This window comes from Arvicola amphibius, chromosome 11 (genome assembly GCF_903992535.2).
Source record: "Arvicola amphibius chromosome 11, mArvAmp1.2, whole genome shotgun sequence".
NCBI classification, from domain to species: domain Eukaryota; kingdom Metazoa; phylum Chordata; class Mammalia; order Rodentia; family Cricetidae; genus Arvicola; species Arvicola amphibius.
Genome location: NC_052057.2, coordinates 50,845,021 through 50,870,436, shown reverse-complemented (window position 1 = coordinate 50,870,436; position 25,416 = coordinate 50,845,021). Strand labels below are relative to the sequence as shown.

The following is a 25,416-nucleotide window of genomic DNA, read 5'->3' as shown; positions in this document are numbered from 1 at the left end:
TTAGCCTCAAACAGAATTTTCAGATAAGGGCAAAAGCAGCCACCTTCTTCATCACAATATCACAAGAATTATCTGTAGGTCACATACAAAAATTCTTTTCCTCTGAAAGCTTTCAAGCCAGGCCTCAAAATTCAAATCACTGTCAGCAACACTCTTCAATGTTCCTGTTGGTATGGCCCATTAAGCAATGTTTAAAGCATTCCAATGCTTTCCTAACACAAAGTACCACAGTCCAAATTCATATGAACAAAAACATGATCAGGTATATTGCAAAAATACCCCAGTCCCTGGTAGCAAGTTCTGTCTTAGTTAGGGTTTCTATTGCTCTAAAGAGGCACCATGACTATGCAATTATTATATTTAATTGGGGCTGGCTTGCAGATTCAGAGATTTAGTTGATCATCTTCATGTTGGCATGAAGGCAGAAATGGTACAGGGGAGCTGAGAGTTCTACCGTGTTGATCTGTAGGCAGCTAAAGCAACTGTGTGTCATACTGAGTGTAAATTGAGCATATGAGACCTCACAACCCACTCCTATAATAAGATATTTCCTACAACAAGGCCATAGCTACTCTGACAAAACCACAGCTAATAATTATATAGCCCCCCTATGGGGGCCATTTTCTCTCAAACCACCACACCAAACCTTTCAACAAATTGCAGAATAAGATTGTGAACGCGTTTACCATTATAGGTTAATAAATGTTTGAGGTTTTAAATGTGTGCAGATTGATTAATATATTATAAACATAACAAATAATTACACTGCCCTGTTTGTGTGCGTGTGTGTGTGTGTGTGTGTGTGTGTGTGTGTGTGTGTGTGTGTGTAATTTTGGGCACATTGTCGGAGGCAATTGAATATGCCGCAATACAAACAGTAGAACAGAGGACAACTTGTGGGAGTCAATGCTTTTCTTCCACTTTATGTGTTCTACAGATTAATCTTAGGTCACTGGGCTTCCACTGAGCCATCAGTCAAGCCCTATACCGAGTGATTTAAAAGTTTGTAAAATTAAAACACAAACATAAGAATTAGTGAAGCAGCTTAATTGAGATTCCTTAAAGAATAACTTTGTTAGCTAAAACTGACACTTATTGGGGGAAGAAACCAAATAATGCAGAAACCAAGACCAATTAAGAAATATTTAGCACAGAAATGAAGTTTCCTAGGGCAGTCATGTATTATCTCTTGCATGATAGAGTGTATAAAAAACTTGGCAGTTTCACCATAACATAGTTATTTGTAAAGGTTTTTAAAAAGGAGTACAATCTTATCATCAGTATACTCACAAATCATAATGAAACCAATAATGCAGCAGACAAAATCATTCATATTTATGTTTTATATGAAAAACTGCTTAGTAATACACTCATTTAAAAGACAAAGTTAAATGGATTAGCTTCAAACATAATGATTAATATTCCTTTGTATGAAACTTGTGCTAATTTTCAAAAACAAATTTAGTAGAATAAAAAAATCATATTGCATAATATTTACCACTGTCAATTCTCTCCTGTTAGCTTCATCTTTAATTATGAATGACTTCATTCAAACAAATTTCCAGAATCTAAAAGTGCAAAGGGCATTTTCCAGAAGCTATTAACAAATGTTTTCCATTCTTACAGATTGTATGATTTATCCTAAGAAACATGCTGTAATACAACATAATATAAAACAATAAACATGTACTCTACAAAGAATGTTCATGTCTAAATCACCATAAATACAAGTACTTTTATTAGTTCTTAACACTGGAAAACAGTACATGAATTTTTCCAAGGCCAATGCAATGGAGTCTGAAGAATGTCTTTCCTAACTAGTGAGTGCACACCTGCCTTCATAGTGACTCTAAACATGCCATGTATGGAGTCTGAAGATCACCTTTCCTAACTAGTGAGTGCACACCTGCCTTTAGTGACTCTAAACATGCCATGTGAACAGATATCATTGTTTTGGTTTATGAAATTCCACATTTTCTATATATTATGTGATTCAAGTAGAAAACTTGTAGCATGCTATTATATAATATAAATATTCACATCCATTTCTACTTAAACTGGATACAAATAAGAACAAAACTCCAGAAGCTGAGATTCCAGCTGAATATAAGTGACAAGTACTCTTTCATCTTAATTTGAAGGAAAACCTTCAACTTGGGTAGGTACTAATGTAAGCTGAAGTTTATCTCTACTATAATAACAGACTATATCTTCATTTTGTTTACTATCTAACGTGAAGAACAAACTGGAAATAAACAATCTCATATTTTCATTCTAAAGATTATTTCTCTTAGTGACTTTCAAAAGTAGCTAATAGTTTCCAGTTTTTGTGTATAAACACTACTTAGATTCCTGCTTGTATAACAAATTTATGTATCTGCATTGTTTTCTGAAAAGTTAGCATATTATCATTTTCCTTTGAATATTTGATTAAGGCTAAACTGAAACCCAGGCTAGGTTTAGATTCATTACTCTATTTTCTTCATTTCTTAATCTGAAAATTTTTTTACATATCCAACACTTTAACCCTGTGTGCCTCAGGATTTTCTCAGATGAGCAAAACTACTATTGTATCACTATCATATGCAAATATTCACACCTTTGAACTGTCACAATTACTTCAATGGTTTTGATAGAAATATCTAAGCCAAAAACCCTTAATCTCACAGAAACTAAAATTTATCCAAATATACTTTAAAGGTTTGAAAAGCCTGTCAGAAGCCTCAAATGTCCTTCGTTCCCAATCATAAACCAATACACTTCAGATTAAGTAAGGCTGAAAATCAACTAATAGCCTATTTAAAAAGTTACACATAGATTATGAAAACAATAAGAGTAGAAGAAAATGGAAAATATTTGTGCAGAAAGTATCCATGGAAGAGTCTGGATTATAATCACAGAGATTTATATTCTTTAATGGACATTGACCACAGACATGCTTGCTCTAGTCCAATTTAGAAATGTTTTCTTGCAGAAACAATAGTTGTGAATACTATTCTAACTCAATCACCTTTCCATTTGCATAAATACAACATGAATCTCAGCATGGCATTATAGACATCACACATAAGCAATGTATCATTTAACTGGAATCATTTGCACAGTTATTGAGATAACATTAATTCTACACCTAAGCCTATCTTCCCTCATCTCCAAAATTGTAGATCTTATAAATGAGCCCTGCAAATACTCAGGCCCAGAAACAGAGTTATGTGTTAGCCAACCCCAATATCTACCCCATCAGTTATCTGCTGGACTGGGGAGGGGTACAATTATTCTTGTGGACCCAGAGATGCAGGATGTTCAAGGAGAGACCCAGTGAAGATTCAGAGTTGAAGTATTAGCAGAGGTCAGGAACCTTGAACCAGATTAATGATTCTTTGCAATGCATGCCTGCGAGTAAACTATATGGATAAAGGCATTTATTACATGACTCACTGTGTCATACTACAGCTTTCATGGTGATATTTTCCCTTTATAAGTTTTTTTTCTTTTTTCTCTTAAATGTTATTTTGTTTTATTCTGGGGGAAGGGTGGGATCAGGAAGCATGATGTGAAAGACACAAAAATAAATAAAAACAAAATTAAAAATTAAGTAAAATAAATGCAATTTATATAATTCTGCTGAAATCCTCCTCCCATACACAAAGACTTCTAAAAGGAACATGTAATGCATTATTGATGGCACTAATAAAATTACAACACGCATCACTCATGTTAATGGGTCTGCTTCAATGGCATGTCATGGTGACCAGAAGAGAGTTATACCAAATCTAAAACATAATTAATAACTCCTGGCAGTATCAGTGGAGGAGATGAATATTTCAACAGATAAATATATACCATTCACCTTATGAAAATGAAAACATTGGGAAAAAATGAATTTTGAAACAAAATACATCTAAAGTCTTCATGAACCATTTCCACTTATGTGAGTTAGGAAATTAGTGAAGGAAAGATAAAAAATAATGACCCCGTTTTAAGTTTATCTTCCAAAATAAGTAAATGAGCATGGGATAACACCCACTATAAACCTTAATTAACATTCATTGTACTATGTGCTGGCAAACTTCTAAATTAAATCACACAAAACAATATGTTTTGAGAACTGACTGGCTGTGCATGCTACAGCCAGAAAGGATGTGCAGCTCAATTGTGTGTAGTGGTTTCTAATTCTCTCATTGACTATACTAACTGCTCTCCATCATCAAGACCAGGTCACTCTATTTATATTGGCATTTAAAACGATGATTGTATATGGATACTATGTCTACAAGAATTCTCAAAACATGTAGCTATACTACAAAAATAGCTTTTAATATATATTGAAGTTGCTATTATCTAAAATTTCCAATGGTGATATAGGATGTCCTTCTGTATTCTGTGAATATGTTATATTATCATTGCTTAATAAAGAAGCTGATTTGATCAATAGCCAAGCAGAATAGTGCCAGGTGGGAAATTCAAGCAAAGATATAAGAAAGAAAGAAGGGGGAGAGTCTGAGAGATGTTGGCTAACACCAGAGAAGCAAAATGTCAGGTAACAAGCCATGAGCCTCAAGGTAAAATATAAAACAATGAAAATGGGTTAATTTAAGTGGTAAGAGCTAGTTAATAATAAGATTGAGCTAAACGTTCAAACAGTTTGTAATTAATAATTAGCCTCTGAAAGGTTAATTGGGAACTGGCGGGTGATATAAACTTCTGGTTATATCAGGGTAATAATTAAAGCAATTATTAATACTATCTAGCCAGAGATCATTAATTAGATAGTCAAAGAAATGTGTGTAAAGAAACGTCTACATTCTGGACTGGGGTCCAGATTAGTGACACTGTAGGTGCTGAGTGTATCCCTGGCTCTGAGGTCAATGCCCACTAGCCAAGACCAAAGCAAAACAGTACAATATAGCAAAACAAAACGTTATAATTAATTTCTTCCATGCATGTAGCCACCTTTAAAAATTTATTTCTGAATTATCATATAAAATGTAAGATCCATTTCACCATTTGAACTCACAAATCTAGTCTAACTTTAGTATTTGCTTTTTCAAATGAAATGTGCACATATAACATGCCCATATCTCACCATTTCAAGCAGGTTGTTTTTCTTCCAAACTGTCATGCACTCAGTATTATATTAGGCCACTTAATAGACAAACACTGGGTCACAGAAGATATGATCATCTGAGTTCTGTAAGAAGTGAGCTACAGATAGCTGGGCAGCAGGACTACTAGGTACATTCATAAACCAAGCCGGGCAGTGGTGGCGCACACCTTTAATCCCAGCACTCGGGAGGCAGACGCACGCGGATCTCTGAGTTCGAGGCCAGCCTGGTCTACAAGAGCTAGTTCCAGGACAGGTTCTAGAAACTACAGGATAACCCTGTCTCGAACCCCCCCGCCCCCCAAAAAAATAAACCAAGACATTCACAGCCCAGTGTGGTTTTACAAGCACTGCACACCTGAGTCTTACCTGGATAGCTGCACTAGGTAATTATAAGTGAAACAAATGACTATTGTTTAAGACACTAAATCTTGGGGATGATTTTCAAGAGGTCATTTGGGCAGATTTTTAGGTATTGTTTTCCATGTGAGACTTGGCAGGGTTTAGTTGACATAGAAATCCATTTCCTATTTTTTCTTAATAAACCAACAGAATATGGTAAAATTTATTAGTAATGTTTTAAATGACCAATTTAACTTAGATTGTCAGAAAATCAAGACCCTTATTTTGAATTGTATGTTACAAAGCTTTTAGATTCCTAAAAGTCTGTTCATATGATGCCAAGTAAGGTTTTACTTCCAATAAGAAAGCAAAAATAATACCATGATGGACTGAGTGCTTAGATTCTATCCAAAATCCTAATCTCTCTGGTATGTCAGCAAGAGGGAGTGTTTTATTTTAAAATGAATTTGTATGAGTGGAGCCCCATGATGGGAGGAGGATTTGTACAATAGAAAGAGAGACCACTGCAGCTTTTCTCTACTGTGCCAGGATCTCGGGAAGAAGGCAGTCACTTGTACAAAATAAATGGATCACCATTAGAAAACTGCTGTACTGGTAACCTGATCTGGTACTTCTAAACATATCTAGAATTGTGAAAAAGCAGTACTTGTTGCCAATCCATCAATAGCATGGTAGTTTGTCTTACACAGTCTCACCTAAGAAAATCATCAAAGTGTACAAGAATGGATTATCTTGCTAAGTCATAGCCCAGGAGACAGAATAAAAGTATCCTGTTTCTATTGTGATTAAATGTAAAATATGCTAGAGAACCAATTGTGGTCTATGTAGTGATAGTCAAGATGTTTCAATACAGCTGACTACCTCATTTTTAATCTGGTTTACTCAAAGAATGTCCTACATGTGATCAAGGAAGAGTCCCTCCATAACAGAACTTTTTGAGTTATCAACGGAGATACACATGTATCTTCTATGAATCCAAATGGGGAGACAGAAGTTAGACAAAACGTTTAGTTGTTTCTTCAGACTCCATACTTGGACTGGAAGCTGAAGCTTTTGAACACTCTTCTTGTTCTCCTGTCATTAGTCATGTGTTTTTACTCTCATTTTTACCTCAGCAGTTCTCATTCCATCTTACATGCAATTGTGTAGAATTACAACCTAAAGGTCAAGATTAACATAACTACATTACTTTCTTATTTGGAACCTTCTATATTTCCATTTTCATCACATATGTAAGACCTGGCACTCTCTGTAATGGCTAATATTGACTGCAAACTTAGCAGGATCTAGAAACTTTAGGTGACAAGACTCTTTGAAAAGCCCATAAAGTAGTTTATAGATTAGATTACCCTGTGATCATAAAGAGCACCATGGAGCCAGACCAGAGCCAAGACAGGATTCTAACAGCCCATGCCAGGAACCAGGTCTTAGTTTTGGTTTACTGGTGATGGCTGGAGCTTAGCAAGTAGTTCTCAGGTGGTGGGGGATGTCTTTCTGTGTATGTGTTGGTTTTATTAATTAATGAATAAAGAAACTGCTTTGGGCCTATAGAAGAGCTATAGGGGAACAGAGCTAAGTGGCGACAACGAAGCTGAATGTTGGGAGAAAGAAGGAGGAGCCGGGGAGATGCTATGCAGCTACTGCCAGTGACAAACATTCTAAAACCTTGCTGGTAGACCACAAGCCTTTTGATAAAATATAAAATAATGGAGATGGGTTAATTCTAGATGTAAGAGCTAGCTAGCAATACACTTAAGTAATTGACCAAGCAGTGATTTCATTAATACAATTTCTGTGTAATTATTACAGGGCATAGCTGTTGGGAATGAACCAGGTGGCCTCCTTCCTAAAAACTGGCACCCACATGGCCAAATAAAATCCACTTAAAAACCTGAGAGGACTTGGAAAGGAATTCTAGACACAAAAATACAGAGTTTAGCACAGCTTCTTGCTGTTGTTAGCAGTGTGTAGCAGCTCATTTAAGAGAGGTATTTTGTTTACTCAGCAGTAGCAAGAAAATAAATGACATCATTTTGAAATAATGCAGGCTTTCTGGGCCATGCTGCCAGTGTGACCTCTGGCTCTTTTGGAAGACTGAGCATTTGGATGGGGTTTGTGAGAAGCTTACTGTGGCTTGCTTGATATCAACATGGACTGGCTCTGTGCCTGGAAGTGAGGCTGTCTGCATGGCTCTCAGAGGCTCAAGCAGTTCCACCATGTTGAACTATGTGAAGCAAGCAGAGAGTACTGTATATACTCTAGTAATGGTGCAGCTTAAGTTTTTAAGAAGCACTTAGCATTTTAAGAAGCACTCCTGGACAGTAAAGAATTACAGATACACAATACGACACTTTCAGACATAAAAGACCTCGAAATCTGTCATAGTGTTGAACTAATGTACAAAGGCTTGGGAGAAAGATGAAAAAGAATATAAACAGTTATTAAAAGAAGTAAATGGTATTTTCAAAAGGTAGTCTTTAAAGAGACAGTATAGACAGTCATAGATTAAAAGGAGTAAAGAAAAATAAGCCATGTTAAAATAGAAAATTCACTGAGTCTGAAATATATATATGTATATATATATATATATATACATATATATGTGTGTGTATATATATATATATATATATATATATATATATAATTGTGTTTTCTCTGAAATTTTTGACTGTGAAGGAGCTTAGTATAGAAAGACATTTCATTGTATGGGCTGCTAAGCTAAACCAACATATATGTTCTAAAGTTATTGGACTTCCAAATTTTGGTCTAAGGATATGCTGCTTTGGAAAAGAGGTTCTTCTTTTGTTTCCACAGAGGATGAGAACCTATGGATTCATTCCAGAATAATGTGATTTATTGGACCAAGACCCCATGAAAGTTTGCCATGAACACCCCTCAAAAAAAATCACTTGTCCCAGCTGCTGATTGAGATGAACCTAGCACAGATAATACATTATTAAAAACCTGATTAATAGCATCCCCAATCAGCAGGTAGTAGTCTATAGAACTATGCCCAAATTCCCAAATATTGTTTATAAATATTTCTTTACATTTAAATGGGGATATAATATATAGATGAGTACTTTGCATTGATATAGATCTTGATTTATTCATATAAATTTTAGGTCAATTTTTATATGTATATTTCTGATCTTGATTAAGGTATTGTGTTTGTGTAGCTCATTTTAAAATGTAATGTATAATTAAAAATATACATTGATAATCATCTATAATAGTTAAACTTGTAGTCGTGTTAGATTTTTTATATAGAGAGAGATATATTTCATTTAGATAGGTATTCTTTAAATCTTTCAGAAACCTTCAGAATATGTCATTTTAAATGTTTTAAGAACTTAAGATGTTTCATCACAGTGAGACATGTATGACATTGGCAGCACCAGTTTACTTCAAGAGGAATATGGGCATCAAAAAGGCTCCTATGGAGTTGATTAGGCATTTAGAGAAGAAACTGTTCTTGCCTGAACTACTTGATAAACTGGACATTCAGGACCCAAAGAGAAATAACTAATGAACTTGCCTAAAGGTTAGATGGTCCTATGGTATTCCTGTTTCATGAAAGAGTCTATTAGACATTCTGCAGGACACAGAAGTGACTGACAAATGCCAATATAGTTGGAACTGTCTTTGAAATTTCCTGCTTCATAGAAAAGTCTGATGGATACTATGGGCCTGTAGGCTGATGATAAGTGCCCCAATGGTACAGAAGAACTTTGGATGATTGTCCAGGAGGTGAGATGTGTCTGTCAATTCTAGAGTTTGGAAGTTGCTCACAATGTACTTTCTGTTTATTTAGGCAATATTATATCCTTCTGAAGTCTTTGATGGATTTGAAGAATTTATAGTTATTCTTGCTTCATACCTCTTTTGTTATTTGTAATTTTACTATGTTAAAGTTAAACCTTTCCTTTTTATTTAAATAGTAAAGGGGAAATGTTATGTGAGGTCCTTCTGTCTATGTTTTGCTTTTATTGGTTAATGAATAAAGAAACTGCTTTGGGCCTATAGAAGACCTATAGGAAGCAGAGCTAGGTGGAGATAACTAAGCTGAATGCTGGGTGAAAGAAGGAAGAATCAGGGAGAAGCTATGGAGCCATCACCAGAGACAGACATGCTGAAACCTTTCCGGTAAGCCATGAGCCTTGTGGTAAACTATAAAATAATGGAGATGGGTTAATTCTAGATATAAGTGCTAGCTAGCAATATGAACCTTAAATCTAATTTCCTTTGTTTAGCTTTTTCCTTACCACTACCAATAACAACTTGTAACAGTCCCCTAAACAATGACTAACATCCATAACCCATTGAATGACCAAAAACCACTCATCCCACTTCTTGGGAATGTGTGTGACAGGGTCTTAAATTTACTTCTTACTGTATAGGTGTGGTGGAATTTTTAGGGTATCATGAAAAGAAAATTTTGGGTTAATTGTCAAGTTCTGCGAAAAGTAGCTTTATCATTTGTTGTCTATTCTTTGCATAATAGAAATGTGCAGGGCTTATCTCAAGTCTTGGCTAGAATAGCAGTTGCCCATTGAAAACTTGAATAGGTAGCAATGGTGTGGTGACATATTTTAGTTTTCTAAATTCCAAAAAAAATGGAATACATCTATCTGCCAGATTTTTATTCTTTTGTTTGCCATATGGGTTACTTCCTGCAGGTAGTAATGTTTGGTTGTATAAACAGCAAGTAAGATATTTTCTTATAATGTCCTTGGTATGTTGCCATAAGATGGGAAAGTCTTTTTTTAAACCTTTGCTATTGATAATATGGTTTCTATGAAATCTTGATACCTTTAGTACATTGATAGTCATTAATTGAGTAAGTTTTGTATTACCTTGTGCTAGAGGATCTGGCAGACCCATATGGGATTAGAAGTATGTTATGTAGATGGGATGATTCCTGTTCCTGATTATATCTTGTAACTTATTAAATAAAAAAGTCAATTCTGTATCATCTGGTATAAATTCAGCAGTTTCATTATGCAAAACAACTCTTTATGCATATTGCAAATTGGTTACTATGTTGAGAGTTTCTTCAAAATCTCTTAGTACCATGAGAATAGCATAAAATTCTGACTTTTGGAAAGTATCATAAGGTCTTGGATCCACTTACTTAAATTTTCTGATTTGTAACCTCTCCTTTCTTTTTTTGCATCAGTATAAAATGTATGGGATCCAGTTACTGGTATGTCCTAGACAATGCAAGGAAGGATATAGTTAGTTCTATTTATAAGCTGAATTATCTTGCTTTGGGGGTAGTTGTTAATCTTTCCAAAAAAAATTCTACAAGTTCTTTGCTAGGGTTCACTTTCTTCCCATAATTTGTCAATTTCATCATTATTTAAAGGTACTATAGTTTCTGCTAGGTCTGTCTCTGCTAATTGACAAAGTCTCAATTTTTCTTTTAAGATTAACTTGGAGACCTTTTCTTCATAAGTTTTTAATTTTTTACTTGTCTTATATGGTAAAAATATTGCCAAAAGGTTGGGTTATTTAATATTCACTGTAGATGAACCTTCCATTGATATCTTTTAGCAGGCTTAGAATTTTTATAACTAGGAACTGTGAAGGCAAATTTTTCTCTGTCTTCATCTTGTAAAGGTATAATGAAGAAACAATCTATTAAATCAGCAACTTTGAGAGGCCATTCTTTAGGCAATAGTGGGGCAAAGAAATGCCAGGCTGTAAAAAGCCCATTGATTGAATCACATTATAAACAGTTCTTATATGTGTTACCATTCTCCACTTTTCAAATTTTCCTCTAGCAGGAAATATAGGAAAATTCCAAGGACTGGTTGATTCTTCATTATATTGAACATTAGCTGCCCCTATACCAGATGTTCTAAGGCCTGCAGCTTCTCTGTTGTTAAAGGTTAGACCCATACAGGTTTGCCTGTCAACCATTTTAAAGGTAGGGCCATTGGTGCCTTCAGAAGATCAACAGCTGCTGTACCCTTTTCTTGTACAACCTGAAAGATCAGTGACTGTTCTTTATAAAATCTTGTAGTATATTTCCTGGAAATGTACATTAAATGGTTTGTTTCTAACATTGGGGGATTGTTAATATGAGTTTTTCATTGCTGTAACAAATCATGTCCCCATAAATTTACTGCTATGTTAGCCACATACAGTTTTAATATTCCTCTCTGTCCTTCTGTCCCGATACATTCAAGCCACATTGCACTCTGTTTTATTTGAGATAAAGTTCCTATCCATGATAATTGAACATCCAGGAGAGGCCAATTTGGATGCCAAGTTTCTGATGAAATTTTTGTTTCATCCTCACCTGTGTCTACCAGGCCTTCAATGACAACATCTCTTTCTTCATTTATAGAACTTCACCAAAATACTAGCTTCATGGTTGAATTTTTGTTCTCTCTTCTGCAATTGTTCTATTATCCAGAGTGGTATACTTTTTTTTTTTTTTTTTTTTTTTTTTTTTTTTTTTTTTTTTTTTTTTTTTTTACAATAGGCAGGCATTAGGAGTTTTCTCTAAGATGACAGGAAACAACTGAACTGAACCAGATTTGGCACAGGAGCCTGCAAGAGGCCTCATGTGGAGTTTCCAGATGGCAAAGGATTACCTTGAAAAATCCCTTGTCACCAGAACCGGCGGTCTAGCGAAGGTAGCCGAGCCTGTGGCAAGGCTCTCTCCCCGCGGAGATGCATGCATCCCACCTCCCCGCGTCCCCGACCCGGTCCTTTTGACAAGAGGAGTAAGAAGATTGCTATTGAATTACAACCATGGTGCAGAACTACCAGTCCCCAGTGAGGGTGTATAAGCACCCCTTTGAGTTAATTATGGCTGCCTATGAGAGGAGGTTCCCTACATGTCATTTGATTCCAATGTTCGTGGACAGTGACACCGTGAGCTAATTCAAGAGTGAAGATGGGACTATTCATGTCATCGAGAGGCGCTGCAAGCTGGATATCGACGCTCCCAGGCTGTTAAAGAAGTTTGCAGGAGTCGATTGTGTTTATTTTGCCCAGAAAAACTCCCTGAATTCTCGAGAGCGTATTTTGCACATCGAGGCGCTCAACGAGACGTTTTCTAACCAGGTCATCATCCATGAGCACTGCTGCTACACGGTTCACCCTGAGAACGAAGACTAGACCTGCTTCGAACAATCTGCAAGTTTAGATATCAAATCCTTCTTTGGTTTTGAAAGTACAGTGGAAAAATTGCCATGAAACAATATACCAGCAACATTAAAAAAGGGAAAGAAATCATCGAATACTACTTGTGGCAGCTGGAGGAGGAGGGCATCACCTTTGTGCTCCGGTGGACCCCACCCTCTCTGCGGCCCTCATCAGAAACATTGTCATCAAGCAAGAGTCAAGCCACATCGGCAGCTGTCCTTGTCACAGATGCTGCTGCCATCAAGGAGGGGCTGAGTGGGGAAGGTATCAACAGCCCAGGCACAGCATCTGAGCCTTTGGTAGGAACCCCTGACGACAAGCTAGATGCTGACTACATCAAGAGATATTTGTGTGACCTGACCCCGCTCCAGGAAAGCTGCCTCATCAGACTGCGCCAGTGGCTCCAGGAGACACACAAGGGCAAAATCCCGAAGGATGAGCATATTCTCCGGTTTCTGCGTGCCCGGGATTTTAATATTGACAAAGCCAGAGAGGTCATGTGCCAGTCTCTAACTTGGCGGAAGCAGCACCAGGTGGATTACATCCTGGACACCAGGACTCCGCCCCAGGTCCTTCAGGATTACTACGCTGGAGGCTGGCATCACCATGACAAAGACGGGCAACCGCTGTATGTGCTCAGACTGGGGCAGATGGACACCAAGGGCTTGGTGCGAGCCCTCGGAGAGGAAGCCCTGCTGCGATACGTTCTTTCCATAAACGAAGAAGGCCTAAGATGATGTGAAGAAAATACCAAAGTCTTCGGCCGGCCCATCAGTTCGTGGACCTGCCTGGTAGACCTTGAAGGACTAAACATGCGCCATCTGTGGAGACCTGGAGTCAAAGCCTTGCTGCGTATCGTCGAGGTGGTGGAGGCCAACTACCAGGAGACGCTGGGCCGCCTCCTCATCCTCCAAGATCCCAGGGGCTTCTCTGTCCTCTGGACACTGGTTAGTCCATTTATTGACGACAACAACAGAAGGAAATTCCTCATTTATGCAGGATATGACTACCAGGGCCCTGGAGGCCTGCTGGATAACATCGATAAAGAGATAATTCCAGATTTCCTGAGCGGGGAGTGCATGTATGATGTACCAGAGGGCGGACTGGTCCCCAAATCTTTGTACAGGACTGCAGAGGAGCTGGAAAATGAGGACCTGAAGCTCTGGACAGAGACCATCTACCAGTCTGCCAGCGTGTTCAAAGGAGCCCTGCATGAAATTCTCATTCAGATTGTAGACGCTGCCTCAGTGATCACCTGGGATTTTGACGTGTGCAAAGGGGACATCGTCTTTATCACTCGAAGAGGTCTCCCCAGCCACCCAAAAAGGACACGCTGGGGGCCCACAGCATCACTTCTCCGGGTGGGAACAACGTGCAGCTCATAGACAAAGTGTAGCAGCTGGGCCGGGACTACAGCACGGTGGAGTCACCGCTGATCTGCAAAGAAGGAGAGAGTGTGCAGGGCTCCCATGTGACCAGGTGGCCAGGCTTCTACATCCTGCAGTGGAAGTTCCACAGCATGCCAGCATGTTCCGCCACCAACCTCCCCCAGTGGACGATGTGCTGGCCTCCCTGCAGGTCTCCTCCCACAAGTGCAAAGTGATGTACTACACAGAAGTGATCGGGTCCGAGGATTTCGGAGGCTCCATGACCAGCCTGGAGTCCAGCCACAGTGGATTCTCACAGATGAGTGCCGCCACCACCTCCTCCAGCCAATCACACTCCAGCTCCATGATTTCCAGGTAGTTCTGCAAAGCCAGTGCCTAGTGCGGAGGGACAGAGGACTCCTCGGCTTCCTCGGCTGCTGTGCTCCACCCACCCCAGGATGCGCAGACTCCTCACCCTCTAGATAGCAGCTAGCTCTCCAGATGGTATCCTAGCACTTGGTCCCAGACTATCATGGCAGGTAGCTTTAACTCTACCCTAACTTTAACTCAGTAGCCATAGATTTTGTATGCAATGTGCACAAAATCAAACCAGAGCACAAGGGCTCTCGAGAGAAAAGTAGCTTATCTACAGTAAGAGACTTGACTAGTCTCACATGTCTATACAAAACGTTTTTCCAACACACTCCACCTTGTCCACTAGCGAATGACTTGTATGACATCCTGCAGAGACGAGCCTCCTCCTCCACGTAACTGAAGCTGCAGCAGGCAGCCCTTACGCTCGTGGCTCCCTGTTAGTGGAGGTGGCCTGTGGATTCAGGACAGCCCTTGAGGTCCCTTTCCTCTGAGGACTCGGCAGCCTACAGGAGCACCCGGTCCTGGGGCGGAGCCAGTCCACTCCTAAGCAGACACGCTGTCCAGGAGGGGCTCTCAGGCTCCCCACGACTCCCGACAACACCGCCATCATTAAACATTGCTTTCTCTTTCCTCCTCTTCAAAAAAAAAAAAAAGAAAAAAGAAAAAGAAAAAGAAAGAAAGAAAAATCCCTTGTTGACCTACATTCATTAATCAAATGCCTGCCTTTGCCACATCTTCTGTATCGTCCTGAAAAGAGGGCCATTCTGAATGGATTATGCTCAGAAAAAAAAAAAAAAAAACTCTTCCTAGGAGTTTCCTGTTTACAATCCCTTTTAATGTAAACTTGGTTGCCTCAATTGAAACACGTGACATTTTGATTTTTCTTCAAACCTCTGAAAACCACCTCACCCATCCAAGTATCATCATGATCATGACATTCAATATTAATTGTATCTCAGATCTATTCATCCAAAGGTTCTGACCTTACCTTTAATGACCTAATTATCCTTTTGCATTGAGAATTAGCATTTTCAAAAGCCAGAGGTTCAATTATTATTTGTCTACTTTTTAAATTTGGTATTATTCTATTTATTTCTTTTTTTAACTTTTTTTTTGCTAGTTCCTCTGAAATATTTATTTTTTTTCTCATTTTTTTATTCAAGATTTCCATCTCCTCCCCTTCTCCTCCCCCTTCCGTCCACTCCCTTCCACCCATAACCCCAATCCACCCCTCTCCAAAGACAAAGAGCCATCAGGGTTCCCTTCACTATGTTTAGTCCAAGGTCCTCACAGCTCCCCCTAAGTCCAGGAAGGTGAGCAACCAAACTATTCTATTTATTTCTGATGTTAATCTTTGAAAGAAACCCATGAAGGCTTCTTTTGGGAGCTGTATGTCTTTAGTAAATGATTTAATTTTCTTTCCTATTTCTTCAATTCTGTTTCAAGAACTCAAAGCTGCTGTGCAACATGAATACCAGGTGTGGTCATCATGTACATCTCCCCTTTCTATAGTAGCATAATTTCCTTCTCAATAATTTCATCTTGGGAGATTTCCATACCACTAGCTTTACTCCACTGTTCAGTAATCTTAGCCTCTTCTCTGAAACAGGTAATCTATTGCAATTTTGGAACAAACATCTCTAATCAATTCTATCTCGTTTTTAGGTATAATTCTATTACTATCTGACCATGAGTTTAACATTTGTTTCACATAAGGTGAATGCATTCCATATGAGACTATTGCTTCTTTGAATCTCCTTAAATCTAACTTTGGCACAGAAGTCCAGCAGGCTATAATGGAGTCTCTACCATTTGATAATTCCTGTAGGATTATTGTATATATTAAGGTTGGTTATTGGAAAATCTTAAGGTATTCTTCTCTATTCTTATAATGCAATGATAAAATTAGTTCTCCATTATATTCCTGTATGGATTTGAATATCTCTGTGATGCTTTATTAGTTTTTTCTCAGGCCTGAAACTTAGTACTCAGAGTAAGCAACTTTTTTAGTGATATAACAAAACTGATAATGCTGATAATGTCTACTATTGTCATTACATAAATCCCATCTAAATTAGTTATTCTCCTATTCAATCATTCTATTTTTAAACTGTCTAGCATATTATCATACAGAGATACAAATCCCTCCAATGTAATGCTGTTTACCAGTTTTAATTGTGGGAAAAAATCTTTCTTTTTAATTAATTCCTCTTTCTAAGAATTTGTCACATCTAAAAAAAAGAATTTGTCACTGACGTTGATAAAAGTGTGAGGTTTATTGCTTTACTGGATTTCAAGTCAGCTATGCAGTATGGCAGCACCCTGAGAAGGCAGTCCAGGGAGAGCCTGCCAGGAGAGAATAAAGAAAAACATAACCTGTATACAGTGATTCCAGTCATGTGTATCTCAAGCCCGAGAGTATTGGAGCCTAGATCTTATTACTGTTGTCTTACACTGATTTAAAACTTGAAACACCATGACCAAAGAAATTGGTGGTGGAGGTGGATTTATTTCTTTTGAAAATTTGTTATAGATCATATAGGGATATCAGGGCAGAAACCACATGTTGGTTAGAATGAAAACGGATAAAACTCCCACAAACTCACATATTTAAATTCTTTGCCTGCAAACAAAGATATGTCAGAAGGATGTTTTGAATGAGGTGTACCACCGATGGCTATTTTACAGCTTCAAAAAACTCTCACCATTACTAACGTTCATTTAAATCCCACCACCATTGCCACCACCCACCACAAACAAATTTTTCCTGCTGCCATGGCTTTTCTCTACTAGCATGAATTCTAGCACTCTTAAAACATTAACATAATCAGATGCTTTCCAATAAATGTTGTCTTGGTCATGGTGTTTTGTCACAGCAATAGAAAAGTAACCAAGATAAATCTTTAGGCAAAAACTGATATAAAAGACATGGATCGTCAGCACTTGTGCTTTGTTTCTACAGCTTGCTCAGCCTGCTTGCTTTCAGCACCTAGGACTGCAAACCAGGGATCTGTACTGTTCATCGTGAGTTGAAATTTCCCTCATTAATCAATCAAAGGGTTGCCCATGGGCAAATCTGATAGAGGCATTTTTTTTTCAATTATGGTTCTTTCTTCTAAAATGAATATAACTTGTGTCAAATTGATATAAAACTAGCCATCATGCCTATCTTGTAATGCAGGTACAAGTATCTGAACATTTTCTTCACACTCTGTGCGGAAAGACAGAACAGCTTGCTGCTGTATTTCAGAAGAGTTTCTTTATACCAGAAAGTTCGGAATCTAGACTTTAAGAAATCATCTTAAAACAGCAACCCACAGATCTTCTGCATTATATTTCAATAAAGTTCTTTAGGGAATCATCCTTTACATTACCCATCTAATACACAGTACTTTTCTGCCTTAGGTTCAATGTTAGTAGTACTTTATAATATTCTATCTAGGAGAGGCTATTAACTTTAATGTGTATAGGAACATCATGAGACACTTCAAATTCTTATTGGACTAAGAAGATGGCCCAGTGTTTAACTCTTACCACACAAGCTAGAAGGTCTGAGTTCAGATCCTGAAGACTCATGTAAATCCTGGGTGGGCATGATACCCTGAATGTGATTCTAGCTTCAAATGTTTGGTACAGGGGATTTCCAAAAAATACCACCTTGCTAGACTAGCAATATCTGCACATTCCGGGTTTTACTGAGACCATACTTAATTTTATATGGTGAATAGCCATTAAGAAAGATTCTGGACATCAATCTTGGGCTTTCATAAGCACATGTGCCCCAGCACATGTGTATTCACACACGCATATACTTATACATGTACAGCACACACATACACGGGTAAAATAGTCTGCTGAAATGATGTAGACACGGTGAATTCTCGATGCCTTACATGTCTACAGCTTACATGTCTTACAGTGAGTTTTGCATTTCACAAGAGATCTTGTTTTGTTCTCAAGCCAGTTTTTCCTAGAGAAAAGGTTAATTATATAAAAGTACATGATTTGATTAACAGTTAAAAATAGTAGCATGCCAGGCAGTTGTGGCATATACCTTTATACTTTATGCATATTCCCTAGCACTGAACCGGCAGCGGCAGGAAGATCATTGTGAGTTCGAGGCCAGCCATGTCTACAAGAGCTAGTTCCTGGGCAGGCACTAAAGCTACACAGAGAAACCCTGTCCTAAAACCCCCCCAAAGAAATAGTATCACAGAAAATATGCAGTAAAAAATAATTCCCATCAAAATGATCCTAAATGATTTGAAGACTCATAAAGAGTAATACATACATGGAGTATCACTGAATTATATTTGGAGAGACAAATGGGAAGATTACTGGAGAAGGGAGGAGGACAGTAGAAAAGGCAAAGAAGAAAGCTGCTTTTAGATTGCTTTGTAAATGCCCATTTCTTATGTCAGAGTGAGAAAATAAAAACTACAAAGCCTCAGATAATAAAGCACCCATTTTAGTTGCACAACTTAGTAGATCTAGAGCTCCAATTTCCCTAAATCATACCCAGAGAAAGGTCCTTCGTGAGAGAGAAAAAATGTTTGGAAATGTTTAGATTAAACTGCTCTTTCAAAAATATGAACATCTACTGATTAAGTTTGTATTGGATTTAGAAATGGTGTTTACCCTTATCAACTTAATGAAACTTCACCTTGAGTTCCAGGGCATAGGTCAAGAATTAAATGTCCATGTGAAATGTGAATCAGGCACTGTTTGGTTACCCAGAGGAAAAGAGGTCAGTATTTATTAGACTCCAGCATGCTGCTTCAATAAGACTTTTCAGTCCATCTTCTTCATAACCAGGCTCAGATTTATCAATAATTGACCATATTATGCAAATTATCAAAATGAAGAAAAAATTTGTAATTATTTTGTTTTCATAATTCAGGTGGAACTATCCAAGTAACTTCTTTTAAATTTTGTATACTAAGTCCTTGGTCTACTCTGCTAATAAAATCTGAATTAATTGAGTAACTGATTACATTTTTCCTTAACTAATCATATTAGACTTTGTGTTTTTAAAGAAACGATCCAATCTGTTCTTAAATAAATTAAAGTAAAAAATAATTTAAATGTATGCATATTTTACTTAATAACTCTATTGTAGGGATTTGGGAGAAATTATTTTCAAGAGTTATGAGTCACCATCTAAAGGTTTTATTGTTATTGACTTTTTAATTAAGCCAGCTCTACATGTCTTAAGTCTTTTTTTTCTAGAATCTTCATGTCTAATTTATTCAAAAATAATAATAATGCATATGCCTCTGAGTTGGATCCTTTGGAACTGTAGCTCTAAGTTGAGAGGAAAGATGTTAATGGGTTCTTTGAAATAGGCATGCTGGTACATGTCACCTTGACATTTGTTCTACACTCAGTGAATATTCTGTCAGACACATTAATCCAATATTCTCAAACTTATACCATTCAGTGAACTGTAGGGTATACAAAGATCAAATCCTCCTGGAGAAGAATATGTCCTCAGACTTAGAACAGTGGGAGGGAGTCTGCAGGATGATTTTATAATTTCATTAAAATTATGACAATGGTCAAGTTACATGTGCAATATTTAAGAAACAGAATTTTGTTATATCTAGGACTTACTTAAAGAGGAAAAATGAGGAAAATTCTAAATTTCATGTCTCCTTTTCTAAATCCAATAGCTGAACTAAAAGATGACTGTTACACGGTAAAGTACAATGTCAAATAGTAATGAAAACCCATAAAAATACACCCATTCGAAGCTAAGCAAGTATATTCTGAGTGACAGTGTCCTGATTATGTTCATGCTTTCTGGTTAACAAGTTGCCATATCCAAGCACAATCATAGGTGACAGCATATTTCCCTCTGAACTTTGGAGGTGATATTGTAGCTATATTAAATATTTTAGAAGATATTTTGAAGAACATATCTTAAACAAAATTGGAGTATAAATTAAATCAATGGGATGCTGACTTTGGAAGGAAACATGCTTCATAATTTAAAAGGCACACTAAGTAGATGAATGTAAAAATCTCCTAACTTAAGAGAGGGCAAAGATCTCAGTCCGGTGCTCCTATGTGGGGCTCTGTCATTTTCTCCATCCAATGCCAGGTGAAGGTTCTATGGTGATATGCAAAATATTCATGAGTATGGCAATAGGATCTGTACATTTCTGGCACCCTCTCCTCAGCTGTCCAAGGACCTAGCTGGGGGCGTCTTCCTGGACACCTGGGAACCCCTCTAGAGTCAAGTCTCTGCCAACCCTAGGATGGCTCCCTTAATTAAGATATATAATTCCTTGTTCCCATATCCACTTTTCCTATATCCCAACCATCCTATTCCCCAAAGCTCGACAGAGCCCCACATAGGAGCACCGGACTGAGATCCCAAGGTCCCGATGAGGAGCAAAAGGAGGGAGATCATGAGCAAGGAAGTCAGGACAGTGAGGAGTGCGTTTACCCATTGAGACGGTGGGACAGATCTAACGGGAGACCACCAAGTCCAGTTGGAATGGGACTGACTGATGGAACAGGGGACCAAACCGGACTCTCTGAATGTGGCTGACGGTGGAGGAGGACTGAGAAACCAAGGACAACGGCAATGAACATGAACTCTACAGCATGGACGGGCTCACTGTGAGCCTTGTCAGTTTGGTTGCTCACCTTCCTGGACTTAGGGGGAGCTGGGAGGACCTTGGACTTATCATAGTGAAGGGAACCTTGATGGCTCTTTGTCTTGGAGAGGGGTGGAGTGGGGGTATGGGTGGAAGGGAGGGGAGGGAAGGGGAAGGAGATGGAAATCTTTAATAAAAAAATGAGAAAAAAAATGAAGAAGGCACAATTACCGGAAACCAAAAAAAAAAAAAAAAAAAAGAGAGAGGGCAAAGACAAGTGGCCATGCTTTCATTCCCTGAAATAGTAGTGTGTGTTAGCAACACTTAGAGATCTTTAACTGCAGCAGCACTAAGTGTACAGCTGCATCCCTAACTTATCATCCACAGGCAGGAATTAGCATTTGGCTTCTGACCTTCAAGCTCAAATGTGTTTGGATCCTGAAGAATACATAAGTAAAATAATTTACTGTCTTTGAAAAGACGTAGTTTGGACTCAATAGGTCACATATGCTGTATGGAAGAGAAATGTTTATGTGATTGGCCTCACAATACCAACTTCCTTGATCTACAAAAAACCTGAGTATTAAAACATGACTTCAGTAATCAAATGATACTTATTTCCAGTTTCCTCAGTTACGCTCTAAAAATACGTGTATATTTGAGAAACTCGGGTTCTGAGCATGCAACTTTCCTACACTAAGGTCACAAAAGTCCTTCAACAAACGTTTTTGTAAGTTATTGCCCAGAGACGAATATACTTTCAGTAGAAGAAAGCCTAAAATTTCACTCTCCTGTATCAGCAAGGATTAACTGAGATAGGAATGAGTTCATTTATGAATTATAACTTTCCTGCTTACTCTAAGCAGTTAAACTAAAACAAGTAACTGGAAATGCAAACAACGCTCACAAAATTGAGCAGATTATCTTTGAAGAGGGTGAAGTAACATGGAAAAATGGAGACAAACACCAGTAGTTAATACACTCAGAAACATGAAACAAGCATCAGTAGGTAATACCCACACAGAACAATGACATCAATTAGGAGAGGAGCAATAGAAACTAAAGTCCTCATATTTGCAAGGGGCCATTGCTCCCAGACTAGTAACCCCTTAAAAGTAGATGTAGAATGACATTACACAGACACAGAAAAAAGAAGCAAATGGGAGGAGTGGGTAGAGACAAGTGTGGCAGAGCAACACCAAGTTGTGCTGGCAGTGACAGGCATGGGTCCTCATTTAAAGCCGCTCTAGATTTATCAACTTACTGACACCTGATAGCAAACTTTGGCCCTCCAGAGCTGTGAGGAAATACATCTCTCTAGTTTTAAGCAGCTGGATTTATGGTAATTTGTTATGACAGCCATAATACCTGAATAGATTTAGTTTATGCCATACATACACACACACACACATACACACACATATATCCATAAAATTTTGATGACACTATATTTTATAACAATATTTTATAGCAGAAGTCCAATGATTTCTGTGAAACTTTTCATTTACTTATTCAGAGAAAGTTAATTTATGTAGACATTTGTAAAAATAGCTTAATATTGTAATATCCCAACTTTACCCAGGGCAAGACATTTATCACCCCTTGGAGATCGCTAAGACCAAGATAGTATTGTTTGTTTTTCTAGGCATAATTATAGTCAGAGTAAAAAAATAATAATGATCATATCTAATAACTAAACAATTACAATAATATTGTTGAATAAAATAGCCAAAACACATTTTTGGGATATGAGGACGCACTATTATCCTAGGAGCATGTGATCACAATATTGGTACCCTCTGATGCTCTGACAGTTTCATAATGTCTGAGAAGCCTACCATGTAATTTAAGAAGAGTCATTTATATTTGTGGAAACACTAGACAAGGGAGAAATTTACATCCTGTTGGACAATATATGATGCCTTAAAATTTCAGCATGATACCGTAATGGGTGTGCAATTTAAACCTTGTAAGTTCTTTACTTTTGAAAATCTTTAATATTTTCAGGATAGGGTTGATACAATTTATGAGTCCTGAAAAGCCAACCTTTGGACAAAGGTATACTTTAATGAGCTGGGATAAATAAAATTTACTCACAACTAATCTAACATATATAATTTACACTGATTTAAGTTTGGAGACTCTAATCATAGTCATTAAGACATGATTTACAGAATTGCATGTGCAAAATAGGCCTACATTTTATAAAAAGAAATGAAGCAGCAGTGTTCTTTATTCTCTAGATGTGATTCCAGAAACACATTGTGTTTGCTTTTAATTTATAATATTCAAAGTCTGAAATTATTTTCTATTTATGTATTTGAAATTTTCATTTAGAAAGAAAGGCAAGACACTATAAATTTAGCTCTAAGAAAACACAAACCAAAGAATAGATAAAGAAAATGTGTCACATTTACACATTAGAGTACTACTCAGCTTTAAAATACAATGACATCTTGAATTTTGTATGCAAATGGATGGAATTAGAAAACACTATCCTGAGTGAGGTAACCCAGACCCAAAAAGATAAATATGGTATGTACTCACTCATAAGTGGATACTAGCTATAAACAAAGGATAGTGAGCCTATAGTTCATGATCCTAAAGAAATTTTGGAAGTGTCTGGCCATAGTTCCTCCAATTTCACATGATAGAACAAGGAATCAATTACATTTGCATTTAGCTATCTCTGGATGACATGGTAATTTTTTGTCCAAATTGGAATTAGCCCAAATCAATCAGAAAAATGCAAACAAAATTTCTTCCCAACACTATTTACTATCCTTAACAATAGAGCTCTTCCCCAATCAACCTGAAAATAAGAGCTCAAATGAGATCCCATTTTACAAACAGATTCTTGCTGTCTACAGTATGCCTATTAAAATATAGTGTCTTTCATGAGTTCTGATCACTTCATTTAGCCCATATTTTCACCCAGTGATGCAAACCAGCTTTAATTTTGTGGATTTTGTTTCCAACTATTAAAATTTTCTTCCCTTTCCTGAAAATGATCTCTATCATGGTTAATTTTATGTGTTATGTTAGTTAATCTATACATCTTAGTCATGCGATCAAACATTCATTTCTTTGTTGCTATGGAGGCATGATATAGATGAACTATATCTACAATCAGTTGACTTAAATGAAAGAAATTTCCCTTGGTACCCATTTAAGGTACTCATATAATTAGTTGAGGGCCCTAAGTACAAAAACAGAGACATCGAGAAAGAAAGAAAGAAAGGAAGAAAGAAAGAAAGAAAGAAAGAAAGGAAGGAAGGAAGGAAGGAAGGAAGGAAGGAGGAAGGAAAGAAAGAAAGAAAGAAAGAAAGAAAGAAAGAAAGAAAGAGAACTAGAGAGAAAGTGAGAGAGAGAATACCTATCCAAAATTTCCAAAGTTGCAGTATAAATTTTGACCACAAACTTGTAAGTTTCAAGTGCCTACTTTATAGATCTCTGTTTCTCTGTCTGTCTGTGTAGCTCTTTCCTAGGGTCTTTGCTTTTTTTTTCTTGATTGGTGTTTTTCTTTGTAGCCCTGACTCTCCTAAAATCTTCTCTGTTCCAAGCTGCATCTTTGTTTTCTTGATATCCCTAGGTTTAAAATAAAAACTTTTAACCTCTTTCCTTCTTACATTACCTGTATAATCATTGCATCACAGAGTAGTCAGAGACATATAGACAGATGAAGTGGTAGTTGATTAAATATGCTAATATAATCAAAATTTTAAACCATTGTTAATAACATCTAATTTCTTCTTACAGGACTCTCATTGACTTTCTAATTCCTAATTTCATGCTACATTCCTGTACCAAATCCATTTGACTACCTTCAAAGAAAAAAATGCTTTTTTCAATTAAGACAATTTTAAAAACTTGTAATGACATAGTTTTTTGATCCCTGTTTATTCATTCTTTATTTCAAGTGGACAAAGTACACAAGATAGCCTTAAACTCTCTGTGTCTAATTCTTCTCTGTGCAGAACAGGTCTGATAATGGCATACATTCAGTACATGTTGCAATAAGGATCTGTAGCAAACACATATAAATGTTGTAAAGCAGAAGCAGGGATTTTCACCTCACAGATAGGAAAATGACAACTGGATGACAATTTAAGAAAAAAAATCATCTTAGGCATAGGTATTGATGTCACAGTACAAAGTATAAATATCTGTTATATGTATAATATATTAAATATATGTTGATTCTCTTACATTACTATTTAAAAATATTATCTTACATCCATATATATGCTACCTACAAATAGATCATAGATTTGATATAAAATTAAGTTTTATTATTATAGAACTTTGTCATTTATTATCCTTAATATCACTGTTGAAATTTTTAATTTTTCTGACCCAGTGACCTCCTTTTAATAATGGGCATAGTACTGAACTAAATGAGGTACTGACATATCAACAAAAATTATCAGTAGAAATCCGA

At 37.1% G+C, this 25,416-nt stretch overlaps 1 protein-coding gene and 1 pseudogene across 2 annotated transcripts in view; one reads left to right on the top strand and one right to left on the bottom strand.

Moving 5' to 3' along the window:
• The window catches only part of Naaladl2 (N-acetylated alpha-linked acidic dipeptidase like 2), an 883,574-nt gene that overhangs the window by 8,794 nt on the left and 849,364 nt on the right, over positions 1-25,416 (bottom strand). The window lies entirely within an intron of this gene.
• LOC119826139 lies at positions 12,164-14,374 on the top strand (annotated as a pseudogene).